This window comes from Sitophilus oryzae, unplaced genomic scaffold (genome assembly GCF_002938485.1).
Source record: "Sitophilus oryzae breed Bouriz unplaced genomic scaffold, Soryzae_2.0 scaffold_247_pilon_pilon, whole genome shotgun sequence".
Lineage (NCBI taxonomy): Eukaryota > Metazoa > Arthropoda > Insecta > Coleoptera > Curculionidae > Sitophilus > Sitophilus oryzae.
In genome coordinates, this window is record NW_022146804.1 from 13,529 (window position 1) to 36,300 (window position 22,772).

Below are 22,772 nucleotides of genomic sequence, written 5' to 3' on the forward strand. Positions count from 1 at the left end.
CTTCATCTTCAGCCGCCAGAGGGATATCTACAGGCAAGTTGAACTCCTCTTCATCGAATTCGTCAAGTGACACTTCAGTGACGTTGTCACAGGATTTCCCATTGCAGTATGCACAAATCATTGAACATTTTAATCCTGCTTTTCTGCATCCGCAGGCTTTACCATAGTTGTTAGTTTTGCATTTACAGGATAAAAATGCCAACAGGGATTTTGGAGCTGGATCTTTCAACGTTGTGACTGGAGTAATGCCTGTTTTTGTTTTCTTCCAACCCCATTCTTCGGCATCTTTGGGACAATCAGACCAATGCTGAATCTGGTGGTAAGTTCGCAATGAATGCTGTCCAGCACGACAATTAATTATTCATAAATTAATGTGCGAATTAATGATACGCCACTGTTTCATGACAAAATTGAAGAAACTAAACTAAAACTATTTTAGTGAACCCTAATCTACATTTGATTTCGGAAAATCGACTATACATAATATATCATATTTTACGCAAAATCGTAAAATTTCCTGGGATTTTGTGCCTAAATGGTTGACTTTAGCGAAAATTTTCATAAAAACTTTTTTATAGGAAATTTTATTCTCTTTAATTTTGCTCTTCTCAAATTTTCGCGAAAAACGCATAGTTTTCGAGATATTCACAAAATACCGATTTTGGGCGCCGCGCCGGCGGCAAGTCTGAAAATGTGCATTTTATGGATTTTAGTTAGGTCCCAAAACCTATAAACCTGCAAAGTTGCAAAACTTCCGGACTTTTTTCCAAGCAGGCCCCTTTTTTGATCCCCAATGACTGAACTATATATGTTGCTAGGATGCCAGTTTATCTGAAGAAGAAAACATTCGATTAATGTGTACTACCGGTTATGACATATTCATTCGAAACCTGGACACTTATAAGGAAACTGAAGACCGCACAGCGCTCAACGGAACGAAATGGGAATAACCAAGAAAAGACCGTAAAAGAATAGAGGATACGACAAAAGATCCAGGTAATAGATGTCAGAATACATTAAAATACGCAACCAATCGTCATTGAACCGTCCAACTCAGATCAAAGGAGTAATCGTTAGATCGTGCGTTATCACGAGTTCGGTACCTGAGAAAATTGACAAAGAGAATTAATTATTATTTTTGACTTTTTAGTTCGTTTAATTTAATAATTACTAAAACCAGTAGTTCGAAAGATATATATTTAAAAAATAAAAGATAAAAATCCAAAAATTAATTATCTATTAACGGATTTGACGACAATAGGTAAGAACACTAAATTATTTCTATATTCGATATAAACTTGTTTATTAGGTTTTTAGTTTGTGATGTTTCATGTGATGATCATTTTCATGTTCATCGTCTTTGAATTGACATGAGGATATCTATGGAAAAGTAACTAATCTGAAAGTAAGCCAACATATCGTTTGTCCTTTGTGTGCTAAAGAAAAGATTTTCTTTTCGCATCGTGAGGAAGTATTACATCAATTAAAAAATGTTAGGAAGTTGATTACTTGTCATGGAAAAGTATACCAATGGAAATTATTTGTTAAAGAAGTATAATTCTAAGGGTAAATTTTATTATAATTAGTAACCTGTCTATTTTTTATATGTAGATGTTTCAGGTTTTAAGAATAAATTGGTTGAACCCAAAATCTGGAGGAAGTACCTATATCCATACACAGAATATGCCCATTAAGAATACTAGTCCAAATTTGCTTTAATGGTAGGCAATTATTCAATACAAATTAACTTTTTAAGTGACTGAAATATTAAATAGTTTAGAATATGGTATAACAATGTAAAAAAATACTATTTTCAGGAACGATTAGGGCCCGATATATTTGAAACTCATGTTGGACATAGTATTGAGTTGGGTAGAATATTATTCTACGTTAAGTGAGGATATCAGATACCTATTATTGTACTGTATTTTAATATATACATTAGAATTGTTGGTTTTTTCATATTTGTTTTATATATTATTTTACTTACAAGTTATATAAAGTTAACACTAAAATCTACTTTTTGACTTATATAAGTTAGTCTGTGGTTTAATGCGTGATTACATCCACATTATGATTTCAAGTTTTTAAAATATAAATATTATAACTGGCTTTAAAAACTCCATTAAACTGTTAAAAGTGTAATTTATTTCAAAATAAATATACATATACCTATACCTAGGTATATATTAATATCGAAAAATATATATTAATATCGAAAGACATTTTTATTTCCTAACACCAATTTAATCATCACATACATATGTATAAACATTTATTTACGTTATTTCAAATGAAGACCACAGGAAAAACCAGCTTTGTTCATTTTAACTGGAGCCGAGAAAATGCAATTACGAGTGAACTACTCTGGTTTTTCTCCTGTAGGGCAAAATAACTAAGCTGTAATATCTCTGGGACTAAGCATATTATTATTGCTTTCTTTGATGGTGCCTCGAATAATGCACTTGCCTATAAAATTGTCTAGCTATCAATTTCTATGAAAATGTAACATATTATCTGGTTTTTTCCGTGTAGTCTTCAAATGATCTAAAAATTCAGCAGGAATGATCCATTATGCAGCAAACACACTGATGTTGAATCATTGGAAGCTTTTTTGTGGGCATTTCACAAATAAAATGAAATATCTGATCAAAAACTGAAAATGCAAATCAGATAGTAAGCTTTATAAATACATACATATATATAAATAATCATACCTACATCTATTTATGTCGTACAATCCAACCGATATTTTAATATCCTAGCCCAAGTAAATAATCAAAAATGCACTTTTTATATCAAAAGCAGTAATGTTATCAAGGGTTCCAATTAATATCCAGGATTTAAAAAAAAACACGATCCTAATTCTTATTATTTTTCTAAATACGTATTGTCTGATAGGCAATTACAAAATATAAATCTGATGTAAATAGAAAAATAAAGTAAAAACTCTAAAAACAGGTAAAAACAACAACAAAAATTCTAACCAAAGATTTAACCGTCATAATGACATGAGCATCAATACGTGATTGCACAATACCCAACGATAGGGTAATGTACCTTTCATCTGATTGACGGTTGGTTGCGTATTTTAATGCATCCTTATAGATGTGCTCATCCTCACAGAATCAACTCAAGTAATGGGTAGGACACCTGGCAAGAAGTGATGGACAGATGGACCAGCAAAATTACAGCATGGCAATAATACGAGGAATTAAAAGACCTAGAAGAAGACCAAACCTATGATGGGACCATGATATTATGAAATTAGCGCAGGGATACCTTCACTGATAAAAAAGATAGACTTGAACTAAAGTCGTCATCGTTCTTGAAACAGAAATCTTAGTGCATGAGAATTTATTTTAGCGTAAAAGAAAATATTTTGCTGAAGAAAAACTCTCTTAACTCAAGAAAACTTGTTCTCTTGAAAATTCGAAAATTTCTCTCTTGAATCTATTTTCATTCAACCAAGTAAGTTACTTGTTTTAAGATAATAACAGAAATACGCTAGGAAGTACTTCATTCAAGAAACATATTCTTTTTCCAATAGCTAAATACTCTTTTGATGAAAAATAACAACGAGACGCAAAGACGATGACGAAGACGGTATATACAATCAGTCGGCAAACTGATCAGTCTCTCACGTCGCATTTCATAGTCGCACATCATAGTACGCACGGGTTTTGTTGCTTGGAATAACTCCACTTGGAATTTTGCATAATTTGCTTTTTTAAACGAATATCGTATAACAAATTAGTGATCGTTATTAACATGCATTTGTCGTTTTATGGACAAATTTTAAGATATATGGATTATCACTAAGGAGTGAAGAAGCAGAAATAACTACCTACTATCGAGGAAAATAATATCACTTTACTTACTACAGAGTAGGAAAACCTAAATTTATCAGAAAATAATATACCTCGTAATATGCCTGTATATGATGTATAGACTTCTCTTAGATCAAAGATTTATAGACTTCTCTTAGATCAAAGATCAAAGACTTCTCTCAAGATCAAAATAAATTTTAGTTGAGTCAGTGGTATTCGCTATTGGTTTAAGAAAAGTGTTTCTTTAATCAAGAAATGTCCCTTTTCAATCAAGAATTTTTGCATGAATCAAAGAGATTATTGTTCTTATAGCAAGAACTTCTTTGCATATTAATTTTGGGTCAAGAGTGAAATACTTTGGACAGATAGATTCTTCTATTCTCTAAAGTAATTTTTTAAAGCTTATGAAAAGATTAGTTAATCATATTGGGCAAAGAAACGTCGTTCTTGGCCCTATTGAAAAGTGCCAATCTTTTGGGTCAAAGTCATATTCATTTCGACTGAGAGATCCTTTTTTTCAGTGTTGGACTCGCATAGCGCATAGCCAACAATGGACATCAATGGGCCCAATCGTACACACATATTATTTGTAAAACACTTGAGTTAATGTTGGTACATATAAATACGTAAAGCTAAAATTACACCATGTGTTTCATTATCAGCATAACTTCGATAATCGGACAATTCACCAATCCGGACGACCACCTAAACTATACTCTGTCCGGATTACCGAAGTTCTACTGTATTATTATTATATATAGATACACTATATTTTTTTTGTAATTACTACCGACCATTTTGGGGGGATTTAACAGTGACATAGGTCACGACTTTTAGAAATTTATATTACGTATAAATATTTAATATATCTACTTCTAAATGACGTAGAAATCATAAGATCTAAAATCCTTATAATCTCACAACTTAAAAAGAATTTAAAGAAGATTATCACTCACATTCATTAGATTTCTAAGTTTTGTTTTTGTATATAATGTCTATAATGTGTCTATACTAGGTTTCCAGAAATTTTTGAAGATATAATATGAAAATATAAACAAAAATAATATATTGGATTTATTTTTTTCTCTACTATAACAAAAAGAATAGAAGAAATTTTAATTTAATCAGAATATACAGGGTGGTCCGAATTGTATTCCGGAAACTTCGGCAGTATATTCTGCAGATAAAAATGAATAAAAAAGTTCGTATAAATGTAGGTCCTAAAATGCTTAGTTTCAGACGTACAGGGTGTAGAAGTTTCATTTTTATTTCGATTTTTTTAAAATAATTTCTGATGTAACGTCAACATTTGGATAAAAATTGGTGTCTGGGAGTTTTTTGACATGAGAAATTTGATTTTGATGTCAATATGACTCCTACTAGTAGAGGGCGCCACCTATATGTGTTTTAACTGTTTTGAAGCGTAATAACTTTTTGTCCGTGCCTGTATAAAACTACCGAGCGAAAACATCTCTGTGACTTTTTACGTAAAAAATATCTCTTTGTAAAAATCGCTACGAGCAAACGTTCTTAAGCATTATATATAATAAAAATATATTAAATTTATAGTTCATGTCTGGCAATTTTGCAATTTTATAGATGAAGGTGGCAATGTCGATTTTTTTTCTCGCATACCTTCCGTAGCTTCAGATCCGCTGGTCAAACAGTACATGTCATTATTGACGAAAAATAAACACGTTGAGTAGATAGTCATTTCACTGAAATAATAAATTTGATTTTTTTTTAATTCATCATAATTTTTTCTGCAAAAAATGATGATAAAACAGTTTCTGTTGAACTTTTGGCACAAAAATATTTCAAATTTATGATTTCAGTTTAGTCAACATGTTTAATTAATGTCAATGATGACAGGTATTAATAATTTCGATTCCAAATATCTCGAAAACCATTACTCGTAGCGATTTTTACCAAAAGACCTTTTTTACGTAAAAAACGTCATAAATGTATATTTTTTTACTCAGTAGTTTTATACAGGTACGGACGAAAAGTGATTACTCTTCAAACCGTTTAAAAATATGTAGGTGGCGCCCTCTACTAGTAGGAGCCATATTGATATCAAAATCAAATTTCTCACGTCAAAAAACTCCCAGACACCAATTTTCATTCAAATATTGACTTTACTTCAGAAATTATTTCGAAAAAATCGAAATAAAAATGAAACTTCTACACCCTGTATCTCCGAAACTAAGCATTTTAGGACATACATCTATACGAACATTTTTACTTATTTTTATCTGCAGAATATGCTGCCGAAGTTTCCGGAATACAGTTCGGACCACCCTGTATATTAGGTGGTTTTAATTACACTTTATACTTTTAGTTATATATTATAGTGATTTATACACATGGTCTAATTATTACGAATTTTCGAACAAAAACACATTAATCTTGTAGCCAAACCAAATTAGTTTAACTGCCTGTAAATTTCAGTGCCTCATTAAATGTATTTTTCTTAATGGTCTATATTTTATGGGGCGTATAAAGATAGACACATAGAAGGAAAATCTATTATTAGATGCATAAAAATTACGAGGAAATTTCCAGGATAAACCAAAAAAGTTATATAGGTGTACAGTAAAAAATGTCGGTAATAATAGCGAACTTTTTCTATAAATAATTTTTGAGTAGATTACTAGATAAAGTCAGAAAAATAATTATTGCTTTGCCTTATAAAAAATGGACGTTTTTAAAGTACATAATAAAATAAGCCGAAAATAACCTTGAGGATTTCCTTTGGCGTATGGTATTTTATAGTCCAAGGAAATAGGTCTTCAAATGCGAAGTTTTGGTAAAAACTTGAATTTTTTATATAAGTTACTTTGAAAGATCGAGAAGGGGTTAAATAAATAAATATAGGGGAAAACCGCTATGAAACGGACGGATGTTGAAACGGACATTTGTCTTAAGTCCTATTTGATTGAATAGCGGAAACTTTTAGTGGCACAATAATAAAGACTACCGGAGGTGCTGGCTATTGAAATTTTTTGTCAAATTCAGATCTAATGAATTGTGAAAGATTTTTTTAAATTTACCCCCGAGAAGGGGTTAAATAAATAAATAAAATTATTTAAGAACTAGAAAAAGGTCAAATATAAGTTGTAGAGCGTTCAATTTTACATAAAAATGATAAATAAATAAGTAAATAAATAAATAAATGCCTTTATTGTCAAAAAAATTTTCAATTTGTAGACAAAGGTAAACTAACAAACAAAGTAAAAAAACGAGGTACAACAAACAAACAAACAAAAGATAATACAAAACATTATACAAATAATACTGTCAGTCTTATTGTTTAAAATAAACATTTATAAATGTTTACAGTGTCAAAAGAACAAAAAGAATAAAAATAATATTCAAAAATATTTCAGTTAGTTTATAGTAAAATATCATATATATATATATATATATATATATATATATATATATATATATATATATATATATATATATAAGCATATATATATATATATATATATATATGTTGGTTTTACAAATCCTCCAATAGTTTTGTAACTAGAGATTCTAAACAGGTCCGGGCAAGTGACTTCCCCGGTCGAAAGAGGTAAGTTCTTTGCAGCCTCTGGCTGCCTTCCTTCCATCAACCGGGTCACTCCATTCGTCCTCGATCATCCCATGTTCCCTCTCGTAGTCCTCTTTCGATGCATAGACTCGTCCACTTCATCTCGCCATGATCTTCTTGGCCGCCTCTCGCTTTTTCTTCCAATCGGCTCCACTCTGTCACTCTGTTAATCCATCTATTTTCCGCCCTTCTAACATGACCGTACCATACCAATCTTTTCGTTTCTAACGTATGTACTTAAGACGTCGGTCTTTTCTCCCCATTCTTTCTTTCTTATATCCTCATTCGTACCCAGCGAGTCTCTTCTGGTTAGTCCACAGCATCTTCTTCAATACATCATTTCGGTGGCCAGAATTTTCTTTGGTTGTTTTTGTTTATGACCCATACTTCTGCTGCATATGTCATGATACTCTGAATAATTGTTTTCATATATCAATGTTTTTGAGTCTTTTTCCCTGATATTTCTATCCCAGATAACGGAGTGCAGTTGTTGTATACAGGGGATCTTGTCTGTCCAAGTCTGACATTTATATCTTCTTCTGTAGTTGCGTTTTTCTCGATAGTGTAAATCCCAGGTATTTAAAGTTATTGGTTCCCTTTATTTCCAGGTGGTCTTCTATTTGTAAATCAGCTGTATCTTCCTCTGTTGTCATGTACATGGTTTTTCAGGTTTATTTCTAGTCCTACTTTTTCATACTCTTCATTTAGCCTTCCTGAGCATATAACTAGATCTTCCTCATCCTGGGCCATCACCACCTGTGGTCATCTGCAAAGCAAGAGCGTGTAAAGATGTTCATTTCTTAGAGGGATTCCCATACCTTCACATTTGCGCGTTCCAGGTTGTCAGTGCATGTTCCAGAAATATTTTAAATAATGTTATTGTCAAAAAAATTTTGTTGTAGACAAAGGTAAACTAACAAACAAAGTAAAAAAACAAGATCACAAACAAACAAACAAAAGACAAAACATTATACAAACTGTCAGTCTTATTGTTTTTAAAATAAACATTTATAAATGCACAATGTCAAAAGAACAAAAGAATAAAAATAATATTCAAAAGTATATTTAGTTAGTTTATAGTAAAATATCAATAATGACCTTTCAAATACAAACAATAATAAAATAATATTCTATACTTTTTTTTGCTCCAAATCAGTGACCCAGAGCTACCCCTCTAACCTGAAGTTGTAGTCAACTCTTATTGAAACATATTTTTTTCAAGCCCCTACTGTTCTAAAATTAATAAAACAACTGTTGATATACACCTTCTCCCAGTGTGCATCTTACTTGAGAATTGAATGAAAATATTTAAACTCTTAGTTACCAGCAACTTATTTTTAAAATTTCTATCATCTAATAGCCTAGCCCCCTATCTTAGTTTAATTTTGACCTAGGCAAAAAAGTATAAATGAGTGTTATCGGTATGTCCAGCCTTTCCATCGCTTTCCATAGTTCTTTCCTGTACAGTGTCATAGGGCCTTCTTTAAAATCGATGAATGCTAAGTGTACTGGTTTGTTCTTTGCTTTTTTTTCTCTCAATAATTGTTGGATCATAGTAAATATGATCTATGCATGATCTCCCTGCTGTAAAACCTGCTTTTTCTTTCTCCGATTTTTTCCTTGTATGTTCTGTTCTAATTTGTTCCTCAGTACTCTTACCATATAGCCTCCCCATGGTTGCTATGACACTGATCCCTCGATAGTTATCGCACTTTGTCTTCTATCTCCTTTTTGAAAATCGATGTTAGCTGTGCTTCCTTCCATTCGTCTGGTATGTTATGTCCATTTATTGCTTTCCCAAACATTCCATGTATGATTCTGAATAATTTTTCTGTGCCGCATTTTATGAGCTCTTATTGTGATGTCCCCTGGTCCTCCTGCTTTTGTTTTTTATTGTTTTAATTGCCTTTCGTATATCTTCTATTGTTATACATCATATTTTTCTATTTACATCAGATTTATATTTTGTAATTTGCCTATCAAAGGTATTATTTACCCAGAAAAATAATAAAATTAGAATCGTGTTTTTTTTTAAATTCTGGATATTAATTGGAACCCTTGGTAACATTGCGACAAAAAGTGCATTTTGATTATTGCAGGTTGGGATATTAAAATATTAGTTTGGATTGTGAAACATAAATATGTAGGTATGTTCTTTCCTCTAAAACTTTTGTCTTGTTTCCGTGAGTAAATCTTTTGTAGTGATCTTTCCACTTCTCAGGTTCAATGTATGATATGTATGATCTTTCTTTCCTATCGGATCTCAATTCCTTAATCACTTCCATGCTTCTGATCTTCTAGCTCCACCGATATATTGGTCCAAGTTCTGGCAGGTTTTTTCCCAATTTTCGTTTTTTCTCTCTGTTTACCATCCCTTTAACGTCTCTGTTTTTTCTCTATATTTTTTTTGTAGTCATCTTCATTCCTGGTACTCAGCCATTTATTGTACAGCTTGTTTTACATTTAATTTCGTTAATCGTCGTTTCACTAAGATTGTATTCGAAAGGTCGTTGTTTTCCTTCTACTTCTCCGAGGGCTTATCCCTGCCTGTAGCATACTTTCTTTGATGTGCTGGTATGTGTCTTCCATGTTATCATCGTATCTAAATTCTATGAGTTTCTGGAAATAAACTTTTCGATATTAATATATACCTATCAAGTCTTGTTTTGAGTATAGATGTCGTGTGGATTCATCCTGTAATAATTGTATTTTTAGTGGTTTTCTTTTTTGTATTTCTATCAGGTGTTCCTTCAATGTTGTTCTGTTTTTCTATTCATCCAAGGGAATTCCATTTTAGTTAGTAATAATCTGAAAAATATCAATGACCTCTAAATAAATAAATAATAAAATAATGGTCTCTATACTTTTTTTGCTCAAATCAGTATTTACCGAGAGCTACCCTCTAACCTAGAAATTGTAGACAACTCTTTTTGAAACATTTTTTTTTTCAAAGTCCCTACTGTTTCTCTGAAATTAATAAAAAAACTTTATTGATATTTTCACACCCTTCTCGGTGTGAATTAAAAAAAAATCTTACTTGAAATTGAATAAAAATGTTAAATATATGAATTTTTCAGCAACTTATTTTTTTTAAATTTCTACTATCATCCCCTAGCTTCTAGCCACCCTATCTTGGTTAATTTTGACCTGGGCAAAAAAAGTATAGAAATCATTTTTTGTACCTACTATGTAAAATTTGTCGCCCCACAACTTTTATTTGAACTTTTTTTGCTAGTTCTTACCTTTTCTCAGAAATTTCTGAAAAATAATTTTATTTAATTATTTCACCCCTTCTCGGGGGTAATTTGAAAAAATATTTCAATAATTCGTAAAGTAACTTATATCAAAAATTCAAGTTTTTACCAAAATTTCATATTTAAAGGCCTATTTTCTTGGACTATTGATGATTACGATTATATTTAATTTGAAACAAATTAACAAAAAAACGCACGTGTCACTTAAAACCTCAATACAATATTGTGAAAATTAATTAATATTTTTATTTCTTACTGTTAATTAATAGAAGCTTATATTGTCTTGGTCACGCTAAAACCATAATGAGAGTCACTCCCTTGGGACACTATTAACGGGAATTAAGATGCCATAATTCCTTTTACCTTTTATAGGAAACAACCATAAAATACAATAGAGATTTTGAGTACCTAATAATAAAAAATGAAAATGGGCACTCATCTAACAACTCTAATAATTTATTTATATCATTAATGTCACATTTAATAAATTTACAAGAGAACAGTTTTATCGACATCCCCTACTACAATATTTTTCTGTCCCAGCCACTGAAGGTATTTTTTATATTCCTCTATGGATTCACTTTTAGGTGGATGGTTAGCTTCAGTTTAATGGAAAACGGAAAACGTACTCGAACGCTCGAACGTACGCCGAATTCGTGCGAAAGGCTTTTTTTTACAAAAAAACTGAACTCGATTGACAACAGTCAGTTTATAACAGGTCATTTAATACAATAGCACAAATTACCTATAACAGATGCGAAAGAAAGCGACTGCATCGGAAACCGCTCGGCAAACCCGACACGCCTATTGAGTGGTGTAAATACACCAGTCGTTTAGTCCGGAAACCTATGCTGTGTCGTATTCGCTTGCTGGAATGACATAGTGCGTGGTTATATGTTTCTTTTTAAAAACGCGTGTAGGATTTTGTTGAACTTTTGAACTGTTATTTCTAAGTTTTGGTAATTTGTATATCTTATTTAAAATGGGATGCAAATGTGTTTATTTATAAGGAAAAAAAAAAGATATTTATAGTATAAAAAATTAATTTATTTAACAAAATTTAATTAAAAATGTGACAAAATAGTTACCTTTCTATTGGTTCTATCGGACTTTTTTCGACTATATAAATCTTTGTTTGTAAACTTTAATACATCAAATATTTTCAATCTAATAAATCATTTAACGATGTAAATAAGAGGAAATTTCTCACATGGGTGGTCAAATTTTATAGTTTTCATTATATCAAACAGCCTCTGAGAAATGTTTTCAACTCAAAATGCCTTTAATTATGTTTGACTACATCATTAAAAAGGGTCTTCAAATACATCAATGTGATATTTGTCTAAAATTTGCAAAAGAATCAGAATCTCTGGTTAACTCGAAATTATTTACCCATTTAAAAGCCTTTGATCATGAAAGTGGAAAAATTTGTTCATTTTATTTACAGGCTGGAAAAATTATTTATATTAAATTTTGATGAGTTTTGCACTGAAGAAAACATTCAGAGGCTGTTTGATATAATGAAAACTATAGAATTTGACCACCCATGTGAGAAATTTCCTCTTATTTACATCATTAAATTATTTATTAGATTGAAAATATTTTATGCATTAAAGTTTACAAAAAATAAAGATTTATATAGTCGAAAAAAGTCCGACAGAACCAATAGAAATGTAACTATTTTGTCACATCTTTAATTAAATTTTGTTAAATAAATTAATTTTTTATACTATAAATATCTTTTTTTTTTCTCCTAATCTCCTACGAGCTGATATAATATGACGAGCAATCTATTAAATTACTGTGAGATTATACAGAAAAGTCCACAGACTTCGAGACATAGGAAAATCAAGTCCATTTAGCGTGTCCAAATTTTGACAAGTTTTCAAAAATGACAGTTTTGTTTAGACTGACGTTTAATTTCACCCGAATGAATGATTTCTTTTTATGGGGGTACATAAAATCTAAAATTTACGGCCATGAAGAAATTCAAAATTTGGAGCAGTTAAGGCAGAAAATATTTAATGCCTTTGACACTGTCACCCCTGATATGTTATCCAATGTGAGGAGGGGATTTTATGATCGTTTGGGTTATTGTTTAATGCAAGAGGGAGGCACTTTTGAAAAATTTTTGTAATTTTTTAAATTCCATTATCCTGTTTTTTTACCGTTTACCCATTACCTACCTTGACGAACATGGAAAAACGAAGGTCCTTTTCAGGACCACAAATATTTTGATTGAGAAAATTGGTAACTTTTTTTTGGATTAAAAAACAAAAGTTGTTAATATAATACCAATTTAAAAGTGTTTTAGTAGTTTTAATACACACTATGATATAAAATTTATTATTATTATAATGTACATTATTAACACTATTGTTCATTCGAAATGGCATTAAGGCCCAATTGCAACAATGATTTAAATTTTTCTTAAAGATAAGTAGAGCTTAGAATGAGCTGTATTTATATTTACTTTAATATTCACCTTAAATGAGGGAATTTGACTGATACAATTTTTTAATTTGAATTGTTTTTAATGATACTAACAATTTTAGTTCAATTTTTAATAAAATTTATTTAATATTAATAGAAATCCAAGAGATTTGAAACCTCTTTTAGCGATTTATAACATTCTCAAATGAATTACAGGTGCCCTTATTTTCTATGAAAATCACACAGCTTTTTTCATAGTCGCTGCAGTTGCTATAGCTATAAAAAACTAATTTTTTAAGGTGTGAAAATTGCGACACACGCTAAATGGGACTTGATTTTTCGTATGTCTCGAAGTCTGTGGACCTTTTTGTATGCCTCGATAACATATTGGTGCAGATTATTTTCACCCAAACAAATAATAACCCAAACTAAACATTGATGCGGATTGTCGATGAACTCTTTTTGAAGGTCACAGAAACCTGAACGCGTAATTCGGTGTTCTTTCGCATCGGTTGTAGTTAATTTGTGACAATAGTAACATGGCCACGAACCAAGTTCCTACCGGCATGCGGCATCGATTAATAAATGCAATATTTGTGTCGTTTTAAAATGAGATAAAATATACTAAAATTCGGTAAGAAATAAAATTATCTATGTGCCACGGGAATTATAAAGTGTTAATAGTATCGGGCAATTATTGTCCCTCGGGACAGAAACGTTGCTTTCCTTAATTAACACCCTGTATAAATAAGCCCTTGATACATAGATAGTATTATAGTCCAAGATCCCAGAGCGATCAGACATAACTTATTTTCACAAGGATGAAACCTTAGGCTCTGAGTTAGTAGTGCTCTCATGTGCTTTGAATTAGTAGTGGGAGGTATCGAATGAATACTATCGAAACATTCGATAGTTGCAATTCATTCGAATAATTCGATAGTTAGTAAGAAAACATTCGTTGAAAACTATTCGAATAAAAATTATTGAATAGATCCGTCATCTGCCTTGAAATATTGTATTCTAGTAATTCGGCAGCAAAAACCATTCATTTATGAAATTCATTTATTCGTCAGGATCGATTATAATAAAATATTAACTGAATTTTAGTTGTCGCCCGGCGACGTAGGTTTCTTTCCGAGAAGCCCGACAGCGGTCGGTGGCAATGCTATGAAAGAAGCCGGCATCTTTGATTTTTTGCGGAGTCAGATATAGATAAGGACACATTATTTTTTTTATCGAGGTGCTAGTATTTACACAGAAAATACATTATGAAGGGCGCTGTTGCCATATTTTGGTATTAGTTGATATTAGCAAAGAATATTATTGTTTGGCTTTAGTTAGTTAGAGATAGTATGTCTATATATTCTTCATTTTTTTATTAATATTCTGTTGTTACACTGCAATAATACTTGTTATTTTGGATGTAGGAAAATGATTTTTAATGTTTTTAAGCAAAGACTGGTTTAATAAATAATAATAACAGTAATAATTTGTTATACCTATTAACAACAAAATTTAAAATCATTTAATATAAATATTTTTTTAGTAGTAGCAAAATATAAACAACAAATTAGATGTCAAAATTATTTATATTAGATCCTATTTAAAAATAATATAGTCTCTAAATTTTTTGTGTGTGGCAACGTTGGTTTTTTAAATAATAATAATTACAGAACTAATTTGTTATATTAACAACAAATTTTAAAATCATGAAATATAAACATTTATTAATTTTCTAAGCATGCAGTGTAATGGAAGGAAAATATAAATAAAAAATTAGAAATCAAAATTATTTATATTAGGTGCTTTATATTACTATTTAAAAATTATATTTACTTTTACTGGCATTTACTTTAAAAAATAAATGAAATATTTCTTCGCAAAAAACTACATGTAAGAGAATTAGCATAAACAAAATACAAACATCGTTAACTTTTCTTTTAAATTGGCACGTGTAAAACTTTCATTTTAATTTTCTCACCCCATAGTTTGAGTTCGATAACCATTTACTTAACCACATTACTTAAATATGATTATTAAGTTCCAACTAATTCATATTATTAAAACATCTAAAATACAAATATGTATTTTTAAAATGAATTGTAAGTTCCTCTCACCTCTCTTAAAAATTGCTACTTCTCAAAATTTCCCATTAAAAAATAGACCATATACCATATAAAATTAAATAATTGAAAGATCGGACTACCGAAAACCACACAAATTTTCAGAAAAATTTTGACCACCTGCACATGCACACAATCGTCAATAAATAAAATTAAAAAATAACTACTATTTTAGTATTTTAACTATTTTAATAAACGCAAAAATAGCACAGTATTTATACGGCGAAGTTATAAAAATTTGGAAGAACTAATAATGCACTGACGCATACAAAAATCAAACGAATACTAAATTTCATTTATCAAAAGCATTCGATAGTCGTGGCTCAACGATAACCATTTAGTCGCACGGCGAGGTTGTCACATATGCTTCAGTATACAAATGAATGAATGATTTTATTCGAATAAAACCATTCGATAGTTGATATCATTCATTCATTAACCATTCGATAGTCTAATTCATTCGATAGTTCCCATCGTTACTTTGAATACCGGCGTGTTTGTAGGGTTCGCCCTGTGAAATAAATGTACTTTACTTATTTTTACATATCTGATTTTTACATATGTTATTAAGACAGCTATTATAAAGTTATATTTAGTCAGTCAGACAGGTTGTAATGATCAAACATCCTCTAAATACAAAAATTATTCAGCCGTGACTATGAGCGCGGGAGAACTATGCGTTTCCGAGTAAAGTATTTAAATATTTTAAAAAAGCTTTCGATTTAATATTTTTGCATCTTTATTTAAATAAGATGAGCTTTTTTTTATTAAAGTAATAATTAATAATTATTGAAGTAAATTAATTTATTGCATATAAACTACTCAAAACAATTATCGCATATTTTCTAAAAAAATATTAATTTGAAAAACAAGACACCTTGAATTCTCTGACTTACGTTTTTAAATAGTTTGGATACTGTTAAAGGAAATATTAGAAAATAAGCCTGGAGATGACATGCAATTTTTAGTCGGCCGACTATTTAATTGCAGATTTGTAACCAATATAATTCTTATGGAGCCGCGCTCACATGCAATCAAATAGTCGGCCGATCGGCTCCATAAATATGTACCTATTGTTTTCACTTTTACAACTAATCTTATTTAAATAGAGATGCAAAAATATTAAATCGAAAGCAGTAAGTATTTTTAAAATATTTAAATACTTTACTCAGAAACGCATAGTTCTCCCGCGCTCATAGTCACGGCTGAATAATTTTTGTGTTTAGAGGATGTTTGGTCATTACAATCTGTACAATCTGTCTGCGAACCCTACAAACACGCCGTTATTCAAAGCAGATGAGAGCACTACTGAGAGTCTAAGGTTTCATCCTTGTGAAAATAAGTTATGTTTGATCGCTCTGGGATCTTACTCTGTTAACACTTTCACAAATTACTCAACAAATATAAATCATCTATCTAAATACCTTTTAATACGATGATCTCTATATAAAACTCATAAAAATCACTGAGATGCACTAAAAAAAACATAAACCCGATACTATTACACTAGTCTTCTAATAGATAACCCCAAACAAAGTCCATTCTCTGAAACGCTGAACCACAACAAATCGAATATTCACTATACCAGACCTCGGCTTATAACTATTTGGCAACAATTAAATTAACATTTTATGGCAAATTGCCAAATGACTAAATACCATCACAGGTTAGACGTGAATTGTTTTCTTATTTACTCGCAATCTAGTGGAGCCCGGTACTAAACGCCGCATACTTAAATACGTACTATCGAACCACCGTGCCGGCCAGATTTGAACTCTGCAGACTGAAACTGAAATAGAGCAGTCACTCGCTCCTCGAGCTCGATGACTATGTTTTCCGGTTGGATTGAGGCCAAGAAAAAAGCTCTATTATCGTATTGTTTTTGTTTTAGCTGATTATATCCAATCTTTTAGAATAAACATGAAATTTTAATTAGTCTTATCGGGCATGTGAGAACAATTCTCGGTATTATAAGTTTAATAAATCGTATGTGTTTAGGAAATATGATTTGTTCATATGTAAAAGATGCGGTATACTTTATTTATTAGATAGAAAACAAATTTCTTGCAGTATAGGTATATAATAAAATTGTATAAGGATTCTTGCCACTTAACTGCTGATATAGAAATTTAATTCTACGCTGTGTTTATCATAATGTGGATCAACCTGCTCTCACTACCGGTTTCGGAGCCCATCATCAGGTGAGCTTGGGCAGATCCACAAAATGATAACCACAGCGCAGAGATAGTTAATTCCGACTTGTCGGAAAGTGTTGGTTAGATATTAAGTCCCGAACGGGAGATAGCGGCCTGCGTGCAATGGTAGTACTTTCGTACCACCGAGACGAAACTATCGTTAGTAAAAAGATGGTAAAAGGCCCTTTTTCAGGCAAGCCAAATTATAAAATAGAAAACAAATTTCTTGCAGTATAGGTTACAGTTGAGGGTTGGAACCTTTGGTGTTCCACAGCAAAATAAAATTACACTAAATCACCACAATACACCAAAACACTTTTACTTTTACACTGGACGCGCGTTTCGCTAACCATGTTAGCATCATCAGCAGATGATTATAAACTTTAATTTATAATATAATATAAACTTTAATTTATAATCATCTGCTGATGATGCTAACATGGTTAGCGAAACGCGCGTCCAGTGTAAAACTAAAAGTGTTTTGGTGTATTGTGGTGATTTAGTGTAATTTTATTTTGTTGCAGTATAGGTATATAATAAAATTATATAAGGATTCTTGCCACTTAACTGCTGATATAGAAATTCATCAGGTTGATCCACATTATAACAAACACAGCGTAGAATTAAATTTCTATATCAGCAGTTAAGTGGCAAGAATCCTTATATAATTTTATTTATTTATTAGCATATATTTATTTTAATTAGTGAAACTCATATTATTAGGAAACTACAGGTCGCAGAACGCTCTATGGAACGAAATATGCTGGGAATATCAAAGAAAGACCGTAAAAAAATTGAGTAGATACCACAAAAGACTCAGGTAATTGATCGCATCCACATCAGAATCAAATCCCTTGAGGATAATATGGGAAGGACATCTTGCAAGAAGGACTGACAACAGATGGATTACAAAAATTACAGCATGGTACCCGCCAGATATTTAGAGGTCTAGAAGAAGAGCAAATCTAAGATGGGACCATGATATTAGGAAATTAGACAACAATGGGCTCAATTACAGAGAGATTATTACATCATAATTGAAAATGATCAAATAACCTGAAAATGATGATGATGATGATGCTTTCTTATAAGTATGTATCTTGTTAGTCATGTAATGACTTGTGAGTAACGATGAGTAAATGCAAGCCCAAGACCAAATCTCCTAATATTAATAACTAATTTAAAAAACCTAAATTTTAACTAACTTTATAGTTAAGGCATTTTATAGTTATAGCGAATACCTGGCGCAGTACCACCAGTTTAGGGCCAATAACAAAACCTTGGAAACAGCAGATATAATCACATGTTTGGGCTGCAGCCTGAACTAGGAATGGGGTCACTCACGAGAAACCAGATGCCGCATAGAAAAAGCCAGAACCGTTTTTAACCGTGATAGAAGACCAATCAAAGATAAAATGGGCTATAAGCTCATTTGAGCCATACAAATCACCGGGACCGGACGGTATTTGTCCAATAATGCTCCAGCAAGGACCAGACCTACTGACGAGCAAACTTTGCGCACTACTAAGAGCTAGTCTGGCCTTAGGATATATACCGAGAATTTGGAGGCTGACCAGGGTAGCTTTTATACCCAAGAATGGGCGTCTGGACTATTCTACGGTGAAGGCCTTTAGGCCCATCAGTCTTATGTCGTTTGTACTAAAGGCTCTTGAGAAACTAATGGACAGGTATGTGAGGGATGAAGTAATGGGAAAAAGACCATTTCACCAAGACCAGCATGCCACACAGCAGGACGATCAACCAAATCGGCACTCCATCAGCTAGTACGCAAAGTGGAGTCGACGTTCGAAACAAGAGAAGTGCTTTTAAGGGCATTCCTCGACATAGAAGGGGCATTTGATAACACCTCATTTCAGTCACTGACGAGAGCTACAAGGAACCTCGGATTAGAGGAGACCTGCTGCAGGTGGATAGACTGCATGCTCAAAAGTCGAGTGGCATATGTCCCTACTAAATGAGACTGTTGCAGTCCGGGTGGCGGCAGGATGCTCGCAGGGTGGAGTTCTCTCCCCTCTGCTGTGGAATCTCGTTATGGACGGACTGCTTGATAGTCTCATCAAGGCTGGTTTCAGCACTCTGGGATAAGTAGACGATTTGGTCGTGTTAGTCAGAGGTAAGTTTAACACAACAGTAAGGGAGCGAATGCAAAGGGCTCTGAAGATTGTGAAATCATGGGTGACACGGGAGGGACTAAATATTAGTCCTACAAAGACCGTAATAATCCCCTTCACCAAACGAAGAATTTTGGAGGGACTAGGACATCTAAGACTCTGCGGTGATGAGATTCCTCTCTCGGGGGAGGTCAAGTATCTAGGAATCATGCTGGATACCAAACTGACCTGGAACCGACTTTTGGAAAACGTCACAAGGAGGGCGGTGACTACACTAGCGGTAGTCAGACGACTTCATGGAAAAATCTGGGGCCTCAGACCACTGATGATGGACTGATGGTGCACTGGCTGTACACTGGAGTGGTGATGCCTTCAGTAACACATGCATCCTTGGTATGGTGGCCTAAGGTAATGCAACAAACAACAATGCTCAGCCTTAGTAAGGTGCAAAGACTTGCTTGTCTGAGCATAACAGGGGCAATGAAATCAGCGCCCACTGCATCAATGGAGGCGCTTCTGGACCTTCCGCCTCTTCACATAGCGATCCAGGCGGAGGCAAGAATGGAACTCTATCGACAACAAAGTGTTTTGTATCTGGGAAATAGGACAGAAACAGGACACTTAAAGATGGGAGATTCTATCGGAGGATCTCTACTCCATATGAGATCGGACCAAATGACCCGTCTTTATCACTACCACAAACCATTCGAGGTGAACAAAATGGATCGAGGAATGTGGACAGATATAACATTCCTTCAGGATGGACTAACCTGGTATACAGACGGGTCAAAGACCGCTGAAGGAATAGGAGCTGGAGTATTTGGGGAAAGACCAAGGGCATATCTCTTATCCATTTCCTTGGGTAAAAACTCAACCGCATTCCAGACAGAAATCTTCGCCATTCTACAATGTGCAAGAGAAAACAATAGAAGAGCTTATTCAGGTAAGCTCATCAATATATGCTCAGACAGTCAGGCGGCACTTGGGGCGCTTATGAACCCAAAGGTATCGTCGAGACTCGTCTGGGAATGCATGGGTGAACTGGGAGCTCTGGCACGAAGGAACAGAATTAAATTATTCTGGGTGCCGGGCCATCCAAGGCAACGGCATCCAAGGCAACGAAAAAGCCGATGAGCTAGCTAGGCGGGGATCATCGGCATCCTATCTTGGTCCAGAGCCAGTACTGGGAATACCCAAATGCATGGTCCATAGTGCACTAAAACTCTGGATCAGGGAAAAGCACAATGTCCATTAGAGAAACAGACAGGGGCACAGGCACAGCAAGATTTTTATCCAAGGACCTAGCTCTAAAACCGCAAAAGAACTGCTAATGCTTAGCAAGAATAAAGTGCGGATTACAACAGGCCTCTTGACCGGACACATGGCTGTCAAGTGTTACCTGAACAAGCTCAACCTGTATCAAGGAAGTCTTTGCTGCAGACTCTGCGATAAAGATCCTGAAACAGCGGAGCACATAATATGTCATTGCGAGGCTCTGGATCGCAAGCGACACTTCTTATTTGGGAAAGCTAGGTTAGAACCGGAGGAACTATGCTCCCATCCTATCAAGGACCTGCATAAGCTAGTGCAGGGCACAGGGATAGGAGAATGGGTGCAAATATAGAAGGGGGACAAACACAATAGGCCTCACAGGTCGCAGTGTTTCCGGCAGAGGACGGCCCTTTGTTATGGAAAAAAAACCGTCTTAGAAAGATCCTATGCAATATGCACCTGAATATTGCTATAAGAACACAGGTCCTAAGATGCTACGTATTCTCCACGCTCTTATATGGAGTGGAAGCTTGGACCTTGACAGATGCTACATCTAAACGCTTGGAAGCCTTTGAAATGTGGTGCTATCGCCGCATGCTCATTAAAAACCCGGTGACAATCCGAAGATTGTCCTCACTTAGATCAAGAAAAGTCTTTGATTTTTCTCGGTCTTAAATCCTGGGAAATTTCTTCGAGTGTCTTAGACTGTTGGGGAGTTTCCATACTAGTTACGGATGGTGTCTTCCAAGTTCTTGGGTGTCGCTTTAAGTTGATTTGCACTCGGGAACCAGAACGGTTCTGCTCCAGTTACTGGAGTGTTCGCTTCTTGTATAGCCAGATCGTTTGCATTGCCTTCTATCCCTCGGTGAGCTGCTATCCAGAGTAGGAGGACTTTATTTTCTTTGCCTAATTTGTTCGGCTTCTCTAGGCATTTTAGAAGCTTTTGATTAAATAGTTTGACTTGGAATTTATTCATGAATTAGGTTTCTGCAGGTAAATAAACAAATAACCATAATCGGCCATGAGAATCCTCGTGATCTCAGGTCACATGTTTTCAACGACCCGATTTTGTATCACGTGAGGTTTATAACCTAGGCATATATGCATAAATATTTGTATTTATTTCATATATTATATCGATACGGGTTATATGGTTGACGTAATATTTTGACCAGGTGATAATAACCAAGAGAAATCGAAAAATTAGCATTATCCAATGGTATTTTCAAGTAAAAATTTTTCGGGCAAATAAAAAAATATTGATCCTCGACACAGTGGGGTTTCTTTTATTTTTGATTTGCAAAAAGATTAAAAAGTTTAATAATAATGTCTTATAATATACAGTATAAGTTATGAATTTCACGTTGTTATTTTTTTTTCTTGTTTCATAATTTTTTTCGAAAGACTTTGCAAAAAAATGTTTTAAAACTGTTAATAATTTTTAGAGTGATTGAATTATGTACGCCACTGCTTTTTGTATGAATTAATCAAGATTTTACCGTAATTGAATATTACCGACAAAAAATCCAATGGTTTTTTTCAAATCCCAGGGAATCCAATAAAAAAAAGTACGAAGAAATTATACCCACGATTTAAAAAATATTAGTATATATATTGAATGTATGATCGAAAAAAAAACGGAGTCAAAGACGGCTGACAATCGACGATAATTTTGGCGAGGTCGATCTCTAGATCGTATGGTATAATATTTTTATACGATCTTATTAAAAATTCTACTTTAACAAAAAGCGAAACCAATAATAAAGTATAAAACATTATTAACCCAGTTAATTTTTTCAAGTATGTAGGTACTTATTGCTGATGTCATATCAAGTAAGATGATGAAATTATATTTTTTAGAATTCAATAAAAACGTTTTTGAACGGTAAAATAATATCAACATTTTTAAGATAATGCAATAATAACTTCAAT

The 22,772-nt window shown here is 32.9% G+C and overlaps 1 long non-coding RNA gene across 1 annotated transcript; it reads left to right on the plus strand.

Annotated features, from left to right (window-relative positions):
- Positions 1-1,246: 1,246 nt before the first annotated feature.
- LOC115884412 lies at positions 1,247-1,960 on the plus strand. Its single transcript, XR_004050559.1, has 4 exons — positions 1,247-1,261; positions 1,310-1,566; positions 1,621-1,721; positions 1,818-1,960. It is a non-coding gene; the product is annotated as an uncharacterized LOC115884412 (long non-coding RNA).
- Positions 1,961-22,772: the final 20,812 nt, after the last annotated feature.